Below are 12,044 nucleotides of genomic sequence, written 5' to 3'. Positions count from 1 at the left end.
TGAGGAGCTGTACACACACACACACACACACGTTAGATGCATTTTAATTTAGAGGTGATGTAAGATGAGGTGAGAGCATGAAAAGGGAATAATCTGACTTACTACTGTAGGAAATCGGAGTGCAGGATACTCCCCAAGTGCCTCCGAAGTGGAATGTTTTCCCAGATAGTCTGCCCGCTCTACCCTTGTACGGACCATCTTATCTTTAAGAATGGACATATTGGGGTGTTTCTTGAGGCACTCAGCTCGCATCTTTTCCTGGTGACTCCTGAGACTGGTTGCATCCTCTACATGACTCCTAATCTCCACTCCAGTCTGTCCATTCTGACAATCCAAAAACATTTATGGAGAGCTTCAGTGAAAATGTAATGGCTACGTTATAGAAAGATTAAACTTTAACAATTCATACAAGTCCATGACAGTCCAAAAAGCATTAGCAAATATGAACAGTACTCAATCTTGTGATGTCATCATGTATGAAGTCTGCTCCATAGACAATGATTGGGCAAAGATGGTAAATGTGACACTGAGAGATAGGGGATATGCTGTGAATGTACAATTTGTTTCAGAACTCTACTATAAAATAAATGAATCAATATAAAAGCAAACATTATGTGGGGCCACAAAATCAGTATCACATCACAAGTATGTGTCTTACTTCTCTGGTTTCTGTCTTTACGAGAGAGTTGCTCATGTTCACATATTTGTTAGATTAACTGTCAGTCTTAAGCTATTAGGTTGTGGTCACCAGAGTGATTGAAGAGAGTGCCAATGGAAGTCCAACATGCTTGATCGTCACGTGACTCACGTAGCTATAGTGTGCGTAGTTCCAAGAAGTACATTTGAATGCATAAAATAAAGCTGATATTATACAATTTAATTATTTAAAGGTCTTAGCCTTCCAAAGTACATCACAAATGCTGCTTAATCCAGAATCTTACTTCCGGAAACTATTGAGAGGTAAAGGAAAAAAAAAGAAAAAAAAATCCATTGGAGTGAATGGAGATGACCAACAAGAGTTGGTCATCTCCATTCACTCCAATGGATTTGTTTTATTTATTTTTTTATGTATGTTTTTTTTTTGTATATAGCTATAATATTGAATTCTTAATTTGGGTGGTTTTCCTATTTAAGTTGGAGTACATTACCATTGTGGCAGTAGATGTTGTTGGTGTGGGATTCTTCATCATGTTCATGCCTGATCTCTCTTTTCTTTGTTGGATTTCTTGGATGAACACCAGGGGTCGTCTCTCTTTTTTAAATTTATTCTTTAGCATTTGATGCCATGATTCCTGTGTAATAAAAAACCCAACAATGTTTATACATATACAAAAATGGTATGACAGTATAAAGAAAGTCTAAAATAATGATTAACATACATAGCCTTTTCCTGTGCGATCTCGGAGGAAGTAATACTTTGAAACTAGTGCAGAACAGGTGTCATTATATTGTTTGCTTGAGGGATACCTGCATAAAAGATATTAAAATTTGAGTCAGTCTGTGGTTATACTAATTGTTTGCCTAAAATAAGCCTCAGAAAGAACTGCAGTTATAACATTAGGTGAAATTAGATTTTTGTCAAAAGTCAAATGCATAAAATGCAACAGTTAGGATTCAAGTACTTACCATGTGTAGGTACATATATCGTCAAAAAGCACCTGGACAATTTTGGACCTCCATTTATTTCTGAAAGCTGCAGTGATGAAGACCTCACTTTTATCGTCAAGTTTTTGCTGGAGGGCGGTAGGCAACTTTGGAAGCCTGTAAGTGACTGGCCATTCTTTTTTGGATGTCTCGGGTTCTTTCTCTTGTTCTGGGGTTCTAGACAGGAGAATAAAAGGTTGTCATGTAGTAATTTGTTCAATGTTATTGTAGACTAACTATAATTACAGTATATTGCATAATGTAGAAAGAGAGAAAACAACAACAGTGTGTGTCAGAGACAGTGTTGAGGTCCTATGACATCATGACAGCAACAGCTAGAACACAACCTTAGGGGACTCTGGTCTACATTATAGACCAGACAGATCTCTACCTACAAGTCCGAGCTGGAGTCCACCAAGTCAAGGTGAAATATACAAAGCTATACCTATACAGCTTATATTATGTGAAACATAATAAGTCTGGAAATTAAATTTAATGAGCCTTGTGATCATTTTCTTGCACATACTAAACATTGCACTTACCCAATTAATGGGGTCTTGACTTCAGCTCCATCCCCTTTTTTTAAACTCTCCAATTGCCGTAAAAAAGCAACCTGGTTTTTGATATTTGGAATCAGATTTTCAACCATGCGGTCATTAAGTGAAAGTAAGGTTTCCCCGTCAATGTCATTTTCTGTGGAAAAAAGGTACAATTGATTGTCAGTGTTCACATTCATTATCAACAAGGAAAGCACAAATACTGTTGATCAAGAGCAAATATATGTCATATGTCATATGTCACAAAATTAGACCAAAGTAACGATCCCATTTTGAAAATGTAAGGAGTAGAAAGTACAGATATTTGTGTTAAAATGTAGGGAGTAAAAGTAAAGTTGTCAGAAAACTAAATACTCAGTAAAGTATAAGTTTCCCTTATATGCCCACCAGCTTTGATATTTGTTGGCTGGTTATGTTGATATTTATAACAATATGTGGCTTCTGGGTGAACGTTTAGCGGAGTTGAGGCAACCATACTGTTTCTGGTCTGACCGGCTGGAAAGGAGACAGATCGTATTGAAGGTAGGAGCGAGGCTCGGCCAAAACACACAGGACGCGGAAGCGCAGCGAGGTTACTGATCTGGCATGCTCTGCTGCTTCTGTTCAGGGTCTATTCTATTTTTTCAGGCAAGCCTAATTGAGTGCGCATGATTGCTAGTATCAATACAAATCAGGTTTTGGCAATTTAATAGTGATTGGAAAAGCAAAACTAGATTGAGCTATGAATACTCACCTTTTCTTTTGATCTTGAAAGGGGACAAGGCAGAGGTGCTACTGTCATCAGGCTCATGAGAGAGATTATCAGGGAATATCAGTTATCATGGAAGGAGAGGCAGAGTGGCTGGCCGTTTTCATCAGGACCATGGAGAGAGAGGCAGAGTGGAAGCTGTTGTTTTGAGGACCATGAGAGAGAGGCAGAGTGGCAGCTGTTGTTTCGAGGACCACGAGAGAGGCAGAGTGGCAGCTGTTGTTTCGAGGACCATGAGAGAGGCAGAGTGGCAGCTGTTGTTTTGAGGACCATGAGAGAGAGGCAGAGTGGCTGGCTGTTTTCATCAGGACCATGGAGAGAGAGGCAGAGTGGCTAGCTGTTTTGAGGACCATGAGAGAGGCAGAGTGGCAGCTGTTGTTTTGAGGACCATGAGAGAGAGGCAGAGTGGCTGGCTGTTTTCATCAGGACCATGGAGAGAGAGGCAGAGTGGCTAGCTGTTTTGAGGACCATGAGAGAGAGGCAGAGTGGCTGCTGTTTTGAGGACCATGAGAGAGGCAGAGTGGCAGCTGTTGTTTTGAGGACCATGAGAGAGAGGCAGAGTGGCTGGCTGTTTTCATCAGGACCATGGAGAGAGGCAGAGTGGAAGCTGTTGTTTTGAGGACCATGAGAGAGAGGCAGAGTGGCAGCTGTTGTTTTGAGGACCATGAGAGAGGCAGAGTGGCAGCTGTTGTTTTGAGGACCATGAGAGAGAGGCAGAGTGGCAGCTGTTGTTTTGAGGACCATATGAGAGAGGCAGAGTGGCTGGCTGTTTTCATCAGGACCATGGCGAGAGAGGCAGAGTGGTAGCTGTTTTGAGGACCATGAGAGAGAGGCAGAGTGGCTGGCTGTTTTCATCAGGACCATGGAGAGAGAGGCAGAGTGGCTAGCTGTTTTGAGGACCATGAGAGAGAGGCAGAGTGGAAGCTGTTGTTTTGAGGACCATGAGAGAGAGGCAGAGTGGCAGCTGTTGTTTTGAGGACCATGAGAGAGAGGCAGAGTGGCTGGCTGTTTTCATCAGGACCATGGAGAGAGGCAGAGTGGCTAGCTGTTTTGAGGACCATGAGAGAGGAAGAGTGGCAGCTGTTTTGAGGACCATGAGAGAGGCAGAGTGGCAGCTGTTTTGAGGACCATGAGAGAGGCAGAGTGGCAGCTGTTTTCATCAGGACCATGGATAGAGTCAGAGTGGCTAGCTGTTGTTATCAGGTTCATGGAGAGAGAGGCAGAGTGGCAGCTGTTGTTTTGAGGACCATGAGAGAGAGGCAGAGTGGCAGCTGTTGTTTTGAGGACCATGGAGAGAGAGGCAGAGTGGCTAGCTGTTGTTATCAGGGCCATGGAGAGGCAGAGTGGAAGCTGTTGTTTCGAGGACCACGAGAGAGGCAGAGTGGCAGCTGTTGTTTTGAGGACCATGAGAGAGAGGCAGAGTGGCTGGCTGTTTTCATCAGGACCATGGCGAGAGAGGCAGAGTGGCAGCTGTTTTGAGGACCATGAGAGAGAGGCAGAGTGGCTGGCTGTTTTCATCAGGACCATGGCGAGAGAGGCAGAGTGGCTAGCTGTTTTGAGGACCATGAGAGAGAGGCAGAGTGGCTGGCTGTTTTCATCAGGACCATGGAGAGAGGCAGAGTGGAAGCGGTTGTTTCGAGGACCACGAGAGAGGCAGAGTGGCAGCTGTTGTTTTGAGGACCATGAGAGAGAGGCAGAGTGGCTGGCTGTTTTCATCAGGACCATGGAGAGAGAGGCGGAGTGGCTAGCTGTTTTGAGGACCATGAGAGAGAGGCAGAGTGGCAGCTGTTTTGAGGACCATGAGAGAGAGGCAGAGTGGCTGGCTGTTTTCATCAGGACCATGACGAGAGAGGCAGAGTGGCAGCTGTTGTTTTGAGGACCATGAGAGAGGCAGAGTGGCTGGCTGTTTTCATCAGGACCATGGAGAGAGAGGCAGAGTGGCAGCTGTTGTTTTGAGGACCATGAGAGAGGCAGAGTGGCAGCTGTTATCAGGCCCATGGAGAGAGGCAGAGTGGAAGCTGTTGTTTTGAGGACCATGAGAGAGGCAGAGTGGCAGCTGTTGTTTTGAGGACCATGAGAGAGGCAGAGTGGCAGCTGTTGTTTTGAGGACCATGAGAGAGGCAGAGTGGCAGCTGTTGTTTTGAGGACCATGAGAGAGGCAGAGTGGCAGCTGGTGTTATGCCACCCAGTATCTCAAGGTAACATAACGTTCTCCCTCCATGTTGGAAAAGATATCCAGACCATGATGGTCCACCTCCTCTCCTACTTTCAATGCAACCCATCCTCTCTCTTCCACTTTGAAGGAATGCAAATGGCTTTCAAATGAAGAAGGGACCATCTTTGTTCCCACGACAAACCATTGTCCATATGTACAGTAAATGGCCTTGATCTCCAGAAAAATGGGAATGTCCTCACTATGAACGACTTCAATAACTTTCAACTCCCCAATGCGATATGGCACATCATTGCAGATAAGTGACTTGGTAGTTTGCAGTACTGCATCTTCCAGATGCACATCTAGCCTTCTCTGCAGAGCCCGAGCAGCCACATCAGGTAGGAAACCTCCTCCAACTTCACTACAGCTCCCAGTGTGGCCTACTTCTTTACCCAAACTTTCCAGATTAGCCTGCTCCCAGCACTGTCTCATTTGGTGTCTTGTAGCCAGTGTCTTGCTGATGTTTTTGAAGTTGCATACCACAGATGACAGCTTTTTGAAGTATTGGTGTTTTGCTTCAAATCCCATGCAGGAGAGATGGACCAGTGGTCCATACAGCTTCATTAGCTGTGGATAATGCACAATATAGTGCATTTTGGGGATGGACATGCCTGTAAAAAGGGTGTCAAATGTCACCAGGAACTCTGTTGTTTTTTCCTCCAAGTATGGCATCCATGATCTTCTCACAACTGGTGCCATGATAATATCCACTACCTCGCGCAGCATCAGGTAGCAGTCCCAATACCTGTTTGGCACGATGAGGGGACCAATCATCTGTGATAGAAGACGGAAGAGTGTCCACTTCTCAGAGGCACTCCCAGACAGCTGACCATCCCTCTTCAGTGCCCTCTCTGAAATGGGTTGGGGCTTGGATTTTTTATCATTCCACCCATAGGAGAAGTTGTCAATTTCATAGTTCAACTGGCCTAGGGTAAGCATCTTCTCCCTTATCATCTCGTTCAAGATCTTCTTGAGAACAAAAGGGATAACACCCTCTAGTAGATCATGCATCACATCTGGTGGGAAGAGGTGTGTGATTACAGCTGGGGCGTAGTTTAGACTGGAGAAGCAGCATGGGCGCATCACACCATACACCACACCATTCTCTGCATCTTCTTCCACAGCCCTGAGATGGTAGGAGTAGTTGTTCCTGTCCCTCATCACATGCTCTACTTCCCTGAACTTAGAGCGCACATCCTCTCTAGTTGCCATGCAAATCCGGCATATACGCCCATGACCAAAGTTCCTTGAAATGCCAGCAACTGCGTGAGCTGACAGGTTGTCGGCTGAAATGGTGGCAATAGTGCCAAAACATTTCTTTGACTCTCCATTGCATTCCAACAATACTCCCTCTGTCTCAAGGCGCCTGACATCTTCCAGGAGAGGCCTGAACGCCTCATCATAATTGCTCGCATCTTTATTGATGAATTTGTGTTTGACCAAGATAGACAGGTAGATGTGCTCAAGTTTCGAAGTGTAGCGACGGTGAATATTTCCTAATTTAAAATACACTGCAGTGAGCTTGTGCTTTCCTCTCTTCGCCCCAAGGGGATTCACAATGTCAAATTCATCTAAGTAGTAATGAAGCCGGATGTTGTTGTGATTACAAAGGAGCGGGTGAGTCTTACACTGCTCTCCATCGGTGTAGTCCTCCAGGATGTCCTCATTTCTCTCAGCAGGTTGAGAGTTCAGCATTGCCCAAATATCTTCATTTTTGGCCAATTTCTGCAGCAGGGCCAGAAGGGGGATGTATTGGAGGTGGGCATTAGGAATTTGGCCATTCATCTCCAACTGCACTGGTGAAATGTAACCAAGCTCTTCTGTGCAGTACTGCTGCAGCATCCACTCACTGCTAATCTCTTTAATGCACTGCTCAAATATGTCATTTTGAGACAAGAGTTCAGCAAGGTCATCATCTTCATCTATGTTGATCTGCAGGTTTGTCTGTAGGTGGAATTTCAATGCTTCTGAAAAATGGCTGGTGAATTCTTGAAGAATTACTTTCAAGTCTTCTACAATATCGGTGTGGACAACAGCTGGAATGCAGTGTTTCTCTCTCAGTTTGAGAATAAACAAACAAAGGTTCCTTTTAAGGTCTTTGACAAGGTCCTCTGTTTGATATTCTCTAGCATGTACCGGGACATTTTCTGGGGCATTGGCATCATCGGTGTCATCAACATAATCCTCATCGTCATTGTCTTCGATGTGTTCCAATTGGTCTCCATTTTCATTACAGACTATTACAAGATCTTTATGCTTTCTGTAAACGTGTGATCTATATGAACTGAAGCACTTGTTCACCTGTGCACATCCATTCAGGCCACATGTAAATGTAAATGTGGCATCATTTTCGTGGTAAAGTCCAATGTGTCGAATTTGTTTTATCAAGGAAAATGTGTGCCTATTGCACAGAGGGCAACTGTAGACAACAGCCATTTCGGTAGGGATGCAAGGTTATGGAAATTCTTGGACGATACCGATGGCCAATATTAACATTTAGCCAATGACCGATGTTCGCCAAACTCGATATGATCTGTTTAAAAAAAGAGAAAAAAAGAAAAAGGTTGTGTGATGATCAAGTTTTGTACGTGAGGAAAAACATGTAAACACTGAACTGATATTAACATTGCTGTTATTTCATTCGCGGACTGATACCGATATTAACCCATTGAGTGCCATTGACGTCTAAAGACGTCAATTCAAATAGTAACGTAGAGTGCCATTGACGTCGTCAATTGCGTTTTTTGACGGTGGGACGTGGATTAAAGCCTGATGCATCTCCTGTAAAAGTATGGGGGATTTTGAAGGTGTATAAGTTATTTTACGGACCCATTAGTTGGCGACAGTGCTCTCCAGATTAGAGAAAGGTGAGGAAAAAACAGAGAAGAAGCCATGGGGAAATGGAAACCGATGTATGCTGCCTGGAGGCGCTAACGTTAGCTGTGCCTGTGAACAGCAGCCAATCTGCTCCCACAATTGAGCCTTTCTGTCTCTGTTGCGATAGTTTCTCCATATGATTAGTTGCCAGAAAAGGAGCACCCGACACAAACGTCTTAATAAGCGTTAATAAGGTCACGAACATCTGCCGGTAGCGATATCGTGGCCGATTTATCTTCTTTTATCCAGATTTATCGTGCATCCCTACTTTGTGGGTATTGGGGTCCTGTGGGGAGGGGGGATATGTTTGTATGTTTGATGTGTATTTGTATGTATATGATTTTGTAGATGTCTGTCAGGCATAATCCGGCCTTGGGGCCATATGCGGTCCTCGGACCCATTTTATAGGGCCCGCGCCTTGTCTCTCAAAATATACTATATGTGGCCCTCCACACATTGGTTATTCCTAACAATGACAGCACTATCATACAGTTTGTAAACAAAACAGACATTTTCTTTCCCACCTTGGAATTTCTCAATGTATTGTTTGAGGTTGTTTGATGCCAGCCACTGATTGACTTCTTCTGTTGACCACACTGACACCGATCTGTTCATTCTATAAAAACAAAAAACAAAAAAAACATTGTGAATAAAATTTGTCAGAGGAGCCCCGCAGGGTGAATTTAATTTTTTCCAAGTTAAGCAAAAATAAAATGTCTTCAAGCCAAGCTTTACATGAAGGTGGCTGAGAGGATTTCCAAAGAAAAAGAATCCTCCTACGGGCAATTAACGAGGCAAAAGCGATAACATTGGATTGGGTGACCGACATATCAAGCTCATCCGGTGGTCTACCAAAGATTGCAATATGAGGGGATGGACAGATTCTCACCTTCAGAGTGTCCGAACACATATTAAAAAAGGAATACCAGAAACCAGATAGTTTGGGACAAGTCCAAAACATATGAGTCAAGTTACAAGGTGCTTGTGAGCATCTATCACACTCATCAACCACTTTATCTGGGTAGAATTTAGCCAGTTTGGCCTTACTATAGTGAAGTCTGTGTACTACTTTAAACTGTATCAGGCTAAGTCTGGCAGAACTAGAAGAAGAGTTGACGCCTTGCAAGGCTTCCTCCCAGAAGTTGTCTGAGAAGGACGTCTGCAGTTCTCTTTCCGAGCTCTCTCTGCTTTTATTGATGGCCATCATATTCACTGGAGAGAGGAGATCATAGAAATAGGAGACATGGCCCCTGGATAGAACGTCTGCCTTAACTCATTGAGTGCCATGGACGGACATGTTCGTCATTTCAAATAGTAACGTAGAGTGCCAAGGACGGACATGTTCGTCAATTGCGTTTTTTGACGGTGGGGCGTCGATCAAAGCCTTCTGCCTCTCCTGTACAAATATTATAGCTATTGGAGGTCTATAACCTATTTTACAGAACCCTTAGGTGGCGACAGTGCTCTCCAGGTTAACAGAAAGGCAGAGAAAAACAGAGAATAAGTCGTTGGGGAAACGGAAATCGCATCGCATCCGTATGCATCGATATGCATGAAGCGTTTTAACGTTAGATGTGCCTGCAGCAGGCAGCAGCCAATCTGCTCCCACAATTGAGCTCCTCCATGTCCGCTGCACAGCCCATTCGCATGATCAGCCGTTATTATTCTCAACTGGAAGCATACAGTAGTAGCCGGTGACAAACACACGCGGAAAAAGCTGGATGTCGCCGACGCGCACCCTTCACAGTGCAGACAGAGCAAACTCAGCAGAGAGCCACCTCCCATACAGGAGGAGTGTGCAGTTGAGGCGGGGCGGGGCGGGGGGGGGGGGGGGGGGGGGGGGGGGGGGGCACGCAGAGCAGCACACAACACTGACCCAGACAGACCCAGGCAGCAGGACAGGGTTGGCAAACGCAAGCCAGAATATCCGATGCCCACCAGCAGCAAATCAAGATCAGCAAGAAGCTGCAACCAGCAGCGCACGCAGGGGCCAGCGCTGCTGGTTGCAGCTAAAAATATTATTCTGCCAAACAAAATTCCCTGGCCTTCACTGTTTTATTGAAGGAAATTATTTTTGAGGTGTGACTACATCAGAAAATTAGCTTCAGAGTCAGTGATGTGTTTGAAATGTTTAATTTCACAAAAGGGCCATTATCTCAGCTTCTAGAAAAAAACTGCTCTTTTTTGTTAAATCAAGCTATCTTCTCCGGCTGATAACTAAAGAACGGAAAATGATATCAATAAACCTGTTTTTGCTGATGATAGAAAAGAGTCTCATCGTTCTTTTTGCGTGTTCATTGTTTACATAGTAATATCACACAATATTCTGTGGGCCTCGAGAAATCACTGAAAAAAGCTCTGAAACTCTGGCACTGGGAGCGTCCGTTCTCCAAAAGTGGCTGGCACTCAATGAGTTAAGCAGTAGATCTATTCCACTGGGAGACAGGATTTGAGGAAACAGAGCGGAGTGGGTTCTACCAAAGTTTCGTAGCTGAAAGTACAGAAGAAAATCCGAACGGGGTAGGTTAAAAACAGTATGAAGTTGGTCGAAGCTGGCAAACACACCGTCTATATACAAGTCTCCCAGGCGGCGGAGACCTCTTCCCTCTAAAAGTGAATAGTAAGCGTCTGACTTAGCAGGCAGAAATAGGTGGTCGCATGAGGTAAAGAAGACCAACCAAAATGACGCCTGACCTGTGCCCAGATCTTAAGAGAGCTTATCACAATGGGATTAGAAGTGAACTGTGAGAAAGATATGGGTAGGGTGCTACACGCAAGAGCCTGAAGTGATATAGAAGGGCATGACATGGCCTCAATCTGACACCAACAACTACTTTGGGGGGAGGTGAACCAGAGCATGATCTTATACACGTTGGCCGCCCAGTAGTAGCCCATGAGGTTTGGTAAGCCCAGTCCGCCATGGGACCTGTTCCCCTGTAGTAACAACTTGCCAGCTCTTGCGTGCTTGCCCGCCCAAATGAAAGAAGAGAGAATACCATCGATGGTAATGAAAAAGGATTTAGAAAGAAAAATGGGCAGACATTGAAAGATATATAAATATCTCGGAAGTATGTTCATTTTAACTGTTTGGACTCGACCCGCCAGAGAAAGAGGCAGGCGATCCCACCTTTGGAGGTCTGCTTTAACTGAGGCTGTAAGGTTAGTCAGATTCTTCTCCTGTAATGTACGGATGGATCGAGTGATTTGAATGCCAAGATATTTAAAACCAGAGTTGCATAATCTAAAAGGTATTGACGTAGATGGAATTCTGTCGGCCGGTTTATTAATAGGGAGGTTACTGTACTGGCCGGACACAGGTGTTGTGCGAAAAAATGATGCGTTTTGAATTGGATTAGGGGAACGAGGGTCTGGCGGGGCGGGAGTCTGTGTGCGCCGGGTGCTGGAGGGGGGTCTCCCCTGAGAAGGTGGGAGCTGGACGGGTATGCAGGCTTGGTGATGATCCAAGCAAGGATTTCCTGCACTGCACGGAGATGTGAAGACTGTCTGCGCTCAGGTGTACGTCTGCGTTTGCACTAAGACCAGCTATTTCCTGGCGTTAAAATTGAGAGCACCCAAGGCGATTTTATTCTAACACATTGCGCTGGAACGCCTATTTTGGAAAACGGGCAATGCCCAGACCTCTCTTTGCGCTCGGAACATACCGACGGTATCTTGCCAGAGCGCTAAATGACACTTGCGCGAGACAGGTGATAGGCTAGAGGCCCACGGACACGCCTGGGCCACGCCTACACCTGCGTCATCCCAGCGCAAAACTGGACGGTGGAGGCAGACGATACCTAAGACGCTGGGAAGATAGCAATAAGAGGCGCGCAAACGCAGGGCAAATGATAGCGCCATACGACGATAGGGCCCTATGTCTTTCTTGATATATGACAATATGAAGACACTTGAAGAGCAAGGGATTCTTGAAAGCATGAAAGGAGGATAAGATGAGAGTGGACAGAGTACCTGGGCAGCAGAGCAGAGTTATTTGGTGGGACAC

The sequence above is a fragment of the Poromitra crassiceps genome (genome assembly GCF_964638095.1).
Source record: "Poromitra crassiceps genome assembly, chromosome: 17".
In the NCBI taxonomy this organism is placed as follows: domain Eukaryota; kingdom Metazoa; phylum Chordata; class Actinopteri; order Beryciformes; family Melamphaidae; genus Poromitra; species Poromitra crassiceps.
This window is presented reverse-complemented; position numbering follows the sequence as displayed.